The following is an 8931-nucleotide window of genomic DNA, read 5'->3' as shown; positions in this document are numbered from 1 at the left end:
CTCCCTTTGTTTTCCATTCCATTCACAATTAACACACCATGTACAGCACTGACAAGCTTCTGAAGTCCAGCTCCGATTTAACACAACCCTGCCACAATGAAATTGTTGAAAGCCTCCTCAAAAGAAAATAATATGCAAAAATAGTATCCTGATTGATCAGGATTGGATGAGGTGAATCAAATTTAAAACTCATAGTTTGGTGTGCCAGATAATTTTTGGTTTCACCTCCATTTTCCCTTCTAATTTTATATCCCATGCTTTACCTTCATAAAGAGGCTTCCCTTTTGGCTCAGGGGGTAAAGCCTCTGCCTACAATGCGGGAGACCCAGGTTTGATCCCTGGGTCAGGAAGTTCCCCTGGAGAAGGCAATGGCAACCCACTCCAGTATTCTTGCCTGGAAAATCCCATGGATGGAGGAGCCCGGTAGGCTACAGTTCATGGGGTTGCAGAGTCGGACACGACTGAGTGACTTCACTTCACTTCACTTCTCATTCCAGCTGAACTACCCATTGTTTACTGATTATGTACTTTTGCTCCCACTATTCTACCTACTCCCCTGTCTCTTTTTGTGTAAAATTTTTGTCAATATTTTGTAAAAGCTAGACAGAACACTACTTTGCCAGTCCAACCTTCTGAAACCTGATTTCCTTAACCCTACTTCCCTGCACATCTAGCTAGCAAAAGTTTATCCCTGTATTTGATCAATCAGGATACTATTTTTCATATTTTTTTTTTAGTTTTAATTGTGCTTTATTCTTTGTGTACTTGTCTTCTGGTATTAAGTTGAACTATAAAAAAATGCTGATATTTAGTTTATTTGACTCATATAAGCAGAATTTACATGATTGAACCTAATACATGACTTAACTCTCCTAATAGACTATGAGTTCCTTGAATTGCCCCCAAAATGCTTACCTATGCCCATCTTCTCCAGCAAAATGTTATTTGTTGAAATGAATTATGTTCAAATAAGATTCTGATATTCAGGAATTCTCACACTGAGCCATTTAAGTGTTTTATTTTTCCTCCTCAAGACTGATGATTAGAGAGATTGCTATAAAATTTTCCAGATAAAACTTTGACTAATTCAGACAAAGACAATTTTATATATCACTGAATAGAATCATACAATCCTTAAAGGTGACTTCAGCTTTAGGATTTTATAATTTAATTTTCAGATTTTTTTTGGTGTATATTATCTAGCTGCCTCATGAGCATATTTTAATCAGACCACTTATTTCATATGATGATTTTGCTCTTCAGGTTTTGAAATATAGGGTTTTCTCCTAGGAGCAAGATTCACCTCAATTATAAACAAACTGCAAATTATTCATCTTTATTTCCTTTGTATTTGCTGTGCCAATCATCCATTTCCTATGCCCTGTCCACATCCAACACACCACCACTGGTCTTAATTTTCCTTTCAAGTAACTATGCCAGAGAATCTACACACAAATGCTTCGAGTTATTATTTTATTGTTCTCTGTACACTCAATACATGGCACAGTATGTGGCACATCATAGACTCTGAAATGATTGCTAAAATGAGGAAGAAAGGGAGTTAGGAAGGGAAGAAAAGTAGGAAAAGAAGGAGAGAGAGAGAGAGAGAGGGATGGGAGGAGAAAACCATCACAGGAAGTTATCATCTATTAAGTTATACTTCCTTTAGCCAGTCTGCAATTTTGTTTTGGTTCCTCATTTAAGGTTGGTATATAAAATATACTCTGTTTTTTCTTCAGATTGCATAAATCTTTCACCTTTTTAAGAAAGATAACATAAAAGATAAAACTTTTACTAGGGATTAAAGGCAATGGAATTGAATGATTTCCATTTGTTCTCTGATTGTCAGGATAAATGTGGTAGCAGCACTCCCCATTATGAACCGAACACCAAGGAAGATCAACTCTAAGGATACAGAACTAAAGTAGATATGCCATTGAGAAACATCACATAAATGAAAGCAGAATAGACCTTGGCATATGGGATGAATAATGCAAGATTGACAATCTGTTTATCTACAGAAGACAAGCAAGTTCTTAACTATAAAACTGAGGAAGGAGATTTGCTGTCCTTCAAGCTCCAAGACTCTAGATTCATGGTCACTACAGATTTCTTCCCCCCTCCACTTAAAACACAGTAAACAGTCCCAAGAATGCAGGAAATAATAAATAATTTCTAAAGCTATTAGAAATATATTCAGAACAGAGGAGCCTGCAAGGTATAGCAGAGGCAGGCAGAGGATTCTTTTATTTTTTTTTCCCAGGCTAAATGTCGATCAGAAAGTTCTTTCCAATTAACAGTTTTAGTGATGTGCTGACTCTCAAAAGTTATGGCCAATATAGACAGCATATTAAAAATTGAGACATTACTTTGCAAAAAAATATCCGTCTAGTCAAAGCTATGGTTTTTCCAGTAGTCATGTATGGATGTGAGAATTGGACTATAAAGAAAGTTGAGCACCGAAGAATTGATGCTTTTGAACTGTGGTGTTGGAGAACACTCTTGAGAGTCCCTTGGATTGCAGAAAGATCCAATCAGTCCATCCTTAAGGAGATCTGTCCTGAGCATTCATTGGAAGGACTGATGCTGATGCTGAAATTCCAATATTTTGGCCACCTGATTCAAAGAACTGACTTATTGGAAAAGACCTTGATGATGGGAAAGATTGAAGGTGGTAGGAGAAGGGGATGACAGAGGATGAGATGGTTGGATGGCATCACCAACTCAATGGACATGAGTTTGAGTAAACTCCAGGAGTTGGTGATGGACAGGGAGGCCTGGTGTGCTGCAGTACATGAGGTGACAGACTCGGACACGACTGAGTGACTGAACTGAACTGACTCAGGAAATGCCATTCTCAGGTGACACACCTTTTATTTGGTCATTCAGTCATTCATTATCCCCTTAGTCTGGAGGTTAATAACACATATTTAAGAGGGAAAATACCTCCCTTTGAAGAAAAAAAAGTTGAATTTCTATCAATTAATCTTTTTTACTTCAGGTTAACGAACTTTTTAAGCAAGGGCATACTCCTGCCACAGGACTAAAAGCCCCAACAATGCTGATTAAGGACACAGGTTCAGGCCTTTTAACACAGCACCTCTGGTTTGCTTCAAATAGAACTCTTAAGGTAGAAAAGATGCACAACATTTATATAGGAATACAGAACTCCCCTACTGAGATTTTATTGCTCAGTGGCATTACTTCCTTATATTATGAGATTTGTCAAAACCTTATAGGCTCAAAACAGGAGACTTCCATCTCTCTGATTTTGCAGTTACAAATTACCACTTTTTAGAGTGCCTCGATTACTGATAAATAATAATATTATTTTCATATTTTTTTCAAAATTGGTTAAGATAGACATAATGCATCTAGCTAGCAATGAAGGAACTCATAAAGAATATGGAGGTGATGAACCTTTGTCCTTTGTGCTAAGAGAGGCAGTCTTTCCTTTTAATCATGTAGGCACTGAGTTCACAGAATCAAGCCTAATTTTTCACCTTATATCAGCCACACTGTGTCTGATTCTGTGCTACTTTTGATGGATTTTACTGTTTCCTGCATTTTAAGGTAAATACATGTCATTCTGGCTTCCAACAGAACACAGAAATAAGGATCCAAGCCAGAACTGGGGAGACATAGTAGAGTATAAGGCCAGAATATAGAGATGTTAAGAGTATAAGAACCCAAGGAAAATAAAATACCAAGAGTTGAATGGGATAAAAAATCAATACCAGACAGGGAACTCAGAATAAGAAAAACAGAAGGCAGAAGTCATGCCCAGGCAAAGGGTCAAAGCACTATACATGATTTGTAGAGTATATATAAATTACAAAAACAAAAACTGAAGCAAAACTTGCCTCTAGTAGTAAGTTTCACTGTAGTGAAACAACCAGTTAACAACCAATTAGCAACAACCAGTTAATCTACACTGAAAAGGGTTAAGAATTCTTAACTTGCAGGACTTGTCATGCTTGAAAGAGACTGGGTTTCTTCTAGAAGTACATAAGTTCATTCAGTTATCTATTTACCCTTTTAATACCCACCTTGAAGCTGGTCCTTTATAGATTCATTGGTCTATGCGTAACAGCCAGTTAAGACACTTCCCTTCAGTTTTTAAGATGAGGAATGTATATAGCTGGGAATCAATGATTGTCATTCCCTGTCTTTTCTCAAATCAAGACTTCTTTGGAAACTATAGGGCCTATCAATCATATTTCAGAAGTGAAATAAAGCATATTAACTGCTGGTTCATTCCAGAGAAGTCATAAAATTTTGTCCTTCACATATATCAACTTTCAGAACTGATAACAGACTAGGTTCTGTCACATAGCTTGAAATGAAAAAAAAAATTAAACAATTTTTTTTGAGTTTCACCATGTGCTAAACATTGCGTGAGTCTCCTTTAGATATATTATCTCATTTAATCTTCACAAGTAACCCTTCAAACTCCATATAATTCACAAGTAACCCTTCAAACTCCATATAATTATGAATTAAATATATTGTTTCATAATTGCTTTCACAGTGTTCATAGTCCTTAAGTCACTTTGCAATGGGTAGTTTTTGCAAATCTTTTAAGAAACAATAAGATACAGATTAGACTTCAGAACATGGAATGATGCCTGCAAACACAACAAGATTTTTGCATTTCTTTAATGTTCTCATAAAAGCTGTTAAGTGTAACAGAAGTTTAGGATAATTATTGTAGTAGTCTATTTCCAATAATGTTCAAGGATTTCACAAATTCAGTTAGTGCCAGTAAATTTTTGTAGTCATACTTTACATTGTACAGTTATTCACTTAGAATTAAATATTTTTTTCATAGCATAATATGGATAGAGACTAAAATTTTGGAGTGATGTATTTATTTGTCTATATATAATCACACACTTACACTATGTATAATATCCTCCTCCTAGAACCAACCATAGATACATTTTCTTAGCCCCATTCTCCCCATCCCAGAACATACACTAAATAAAAAGAAAAATGTGCAGTCATATCAAATTTCAAATTTATTTTAGATTCCACAGAATTCTTAGTATGCTGTGATCCTTGATGCATATTAGAGTGATTGTTATATACATAGTTTTAGCTAGCAAGAAAACAAAAATCAGTGCTATTAGTTAGGCTGCTTCTAAATATATTTGATATATAACAAGTAGAACATGAGGACTGGGACCCAAGATTTCTGTGTCTGTTCCTTGGGTGTTGGTCACTAGTTGGGTAACTGTTTTCCTGTTTAATATGTAAACCGCATGTGAAAATGTTCTCACCTCAGAGGTCTAATGTGAGCACTGATTGATACTTATAATATGTTTTGAAGTCCTGGGATAAAAGGGAATTCTTATTCCTTTTATTTTGGTACAATTGTTTATCTAATTGTGTTGGATTAAATACCGAAGTTAATGGTTTGTGGAAAGTATTGGAGAAGAAAAGTGTCAGATAAATGTTAAATTGTTTTCCTTAATCAAACTGACTGAATATCAAGTTTGCCTTTGGGTTGGATTATGCTTATTTATCTTGAAGATAATGCGGCTCTATGTGAATTGAAGGGAGAGTACAACATTTTGGGATTCTTTTGGTAGGAGCCCCAACTTATGCTTCTTCTGTAAAAGTTTCTATTTATCTCAAATCCACCCCACAGTTGGTGGCTGGCTTACCATTCAGAATCTCTCTGTATACTGTTGGCAAAAACTCTGCGATACTTCAGCCAATCAACATCTCAGGCTGACGTCCTTTAAACTACTGATTGCTGCTAGGAAGGGAGGCAGTGCACTATAATGGCTGAGAGTACGGAGATCAGCCCTGGGATTTCTTTGGAAGGACTGATGCTGAAGCTGAAGCTCCAGTACTTTGGCCACCTCATGTGAAGAGTTGACTCATTGGAAAAAACTCTGATGCTAGGAGGGATTGGGGGCAGGAGGAGAAGGGGACGACAGAGGATGAGATGGCTGGATGGCATCACTGACTTGATGGACGTGAGTCTGGGTGAACTCCGGGAGTTGGTGATGGACAGGGAGGCCTGGCCTGCTGCAACTCATAGGGTAGCAAAGAGTCGGACACGACTGAGTGACTGAACTGAACTGATGAATGTTGAAAAACTTGTATTTAATTAGTTTCTGGACCACTTACCAGCTATGTACCCTTGAGCAAGTTTTTAAGCTCTTTGGGATTCAGTTTCTTTATCTGTAATACATGAATAATAAAATATATATATATATATATATCAAATAAAGTTGTTGTAAAGTTTAAATGAACAAATCCATGCAAACGTATTAGCATAATGTCTGGCACATGCTAAGTACTCCATACATGATAGTTCTTATTGCTGAAGTGAAGTGAAAGTCAGTCACGTCCAACTCTTTGCGACCCCATGGTCTACACAGTCCATGAGATTCTCTAGGCCAGAATACTGGAGTGGATAGTTTTTCCCTGCCCCCAGGAGATCTTCCCTACCCAGAGATTGAACCCAGGTCTCCCACATTGCAGGCGGATTCTTTACCAGTGAGTCACAAGGGAAGCTACTTATAAATGCTATCCCTTCAAAGCTAGAACTTGTTTATGTATGAGGGGGAAATCTCTACAATGTGGCATGAAGTGTTTGACCCTGTATTAGGTGCATAACTGCTCTGGTATCGGTTTCCTTCTCTGTAAAGTGAAGATAATACTTGTATCTATTTCACAGCTTTACTGTGAAAAGCAAAGAGTTAAAATGCATAAATTGCTTAGAATAGACCTGAGAATATTGTATGAACATAATTGTTAGTTACACTTCAGGCTATACTTGAAAAAAAATGTGAACAAATAAAGCAAACAAAAACCCATTCCATTAACACAGGAAATCACTTTTTTCTGAACTATTCATGTTCACCCTTTTCCTATTTTTTTTTTCCATTTTTTCCTTTAAAGATGTATTATAGAGAAATTGTTATCTTCAATCCGATGCTACTTTTCTCAGTTCCAAGTTAGTTCTATTCATGCTACTTATTTATTATTTCCAGGCTGTTGATAATGCATTGAATGATTTTCAGTGATTCTCCAAAGAATCAATGAATTGAGTATAGTCTTTAATAGAACTTTTTAAAATTAAACATTTTATTTACTTTTAAAAATTATTTATTTAATTGGAGGCTAATTACTTTACAATATTGTGGTGGTTTCTGCCATACATTCACATGAATCAGCCATGGATGTATATGTGCTCCACATCCTGAAGCCCCCTCTCACCTCTCTTCCCATCCCATCCCTCAGGGTCATCCCAGTGCACCAGCCCTGAGCACCCTGTCTCATGCATCGAACCTGGACAGGAGATCTATTTCACATATGATAATATACATGTTTCAGTGCTATTCTCTCAAATCATCCCACCCTCGCCTTCTCCCACAGAGTCCAAAAGTCTGTTCTTTGCATCTGTGTCTCTTTTGCTATCTCATATACAGGGTCATCATTACCATCTTTCTAAATTCATATATATGCATTAACATATTGTATTGATGTTATTCTTTCTGACTTACTTAACTTTGTATAATAGGCTCCAGTTTCATCCACCTCATTAGAACTGATTCAAAAATGCATTCTTTTTAATGGCTGAGTAATATTCTATTGTGTATATATACCACATATTTCGTATCCATTCATCTGCCGATGGACATCTGGGTTGCTTCCATGTCCTGGCTATTATAAACAGTGCTGTGATGAACATGGGAATACACGTGTCTCTTTCAATTCTGGTTTCCTTAGTGTGTATGCCTAGCACTGGGAATTCTGGGTCATATGGTAGTTCTATTTCCAGGTTTTTAAGGAATTTCCACATTGTTCTCCATAGTGGCTGTACTAGTCTGCATTTCCACCAACAGTGTAAGAGGGTTCCATTTTCTCTGCACCCTCTCCAGCATTTATTGTTTGTAGACATTTTGAAAGCTGCCATTCTGCCGGCATGAAATGGTACCTCATTGTGGTTTTGTTTTGCATTTTTCTGATAATGAGTGATGTTGAGCATCTTTTCATGTTTGTTAGCCATCTGTATGCCTTCTTTGGAGACTGTCTGTTTGGTTCTTTGACCCATTTTTTGATTGTGTCACTTATTTTTCTGAAATTGAGTTTCAAGTGTTTTTTTTTTTTTTTGAGATTAATTCTTTGTCAGTTGCTTCATTTGCCATTATTTTCTCCCATTCTGAAGGTGGTATTTTCACCATGCCTATAGTTTCCTTCGTTGTGCAAAAGCTTTTAAGTTTACTTAGGTCCCATTAGTTTATTTTTGCTTTTATTTCCATTACTCTGGGAGGTGGGTCATAGAGGATCCTGCTATGATTTACGTCAGAGAGTGTTTTGCCTATGTTTTCCTCTAGGAGTTTTATGGCTTCTGATCTTACATTTAGATCTTTAATCCATTTTGAGTTTATATTTTTGTATGGTGTTAGGAAATGTTCTAGCATCATTCTTTTACAAGTGGTTGACCAGTTTTCCATAATTCATCAGGCACTCTGTCTATCAGATCTAGGCCCTTAAATCTATTACTCTCTTCCACTGTATAATCATAAAGGATTTGATTTAGGTCATACTTGAATGGTCTAGTGGTTTTCCCTACTTTCTTCAATTTAAGTCTGAATTTGGCAATAAGGAGTTCATGATCTGAGTCACAGTCAGCTCATGGTTTTGCTTTTGTTGACTGTATAGAGCTTCTCCATCTTTGGCTGCAAAGACTATAATCAATCTGATTTCAGTGTTGACCATCTTGTGAAGTCATGTGTAGAGTCTTCTCTTGTGTTGCTGGAAGAGGGTGTTTGCTATGACCAGTGCATTTTTCTTAGCAAAAGTCTATTAGTCTTTGCCCTGTTTAATTTCATATTCCAAGGCCAAATTTGCCTGTTACTCCAGGTATTTCTTGACTTCCTACTTTTGCATTCCAGTCCCCTATAATGA

Source organism: Oryx dammah, unplaced genomic scaffold (assembly GCF_014754425.2).
Source record: "Oryx dammah isolate SB20612 unplaced genomic scaffold, SCBI_Odam_1.1 HiC_scaffold_23, whole genome shotgun sequence".
Classification (NCBI taxonomy): Eukaryota; Metazoa; Chordata; class Mammalia; order Artiodactyla; family Bovidae; genus Oryx; species Oryx dammah.
The sequence above is the reverse complement of the archived record's forward strand: the minus strand, read 5'-3'. Positions refer to the sequence as shown.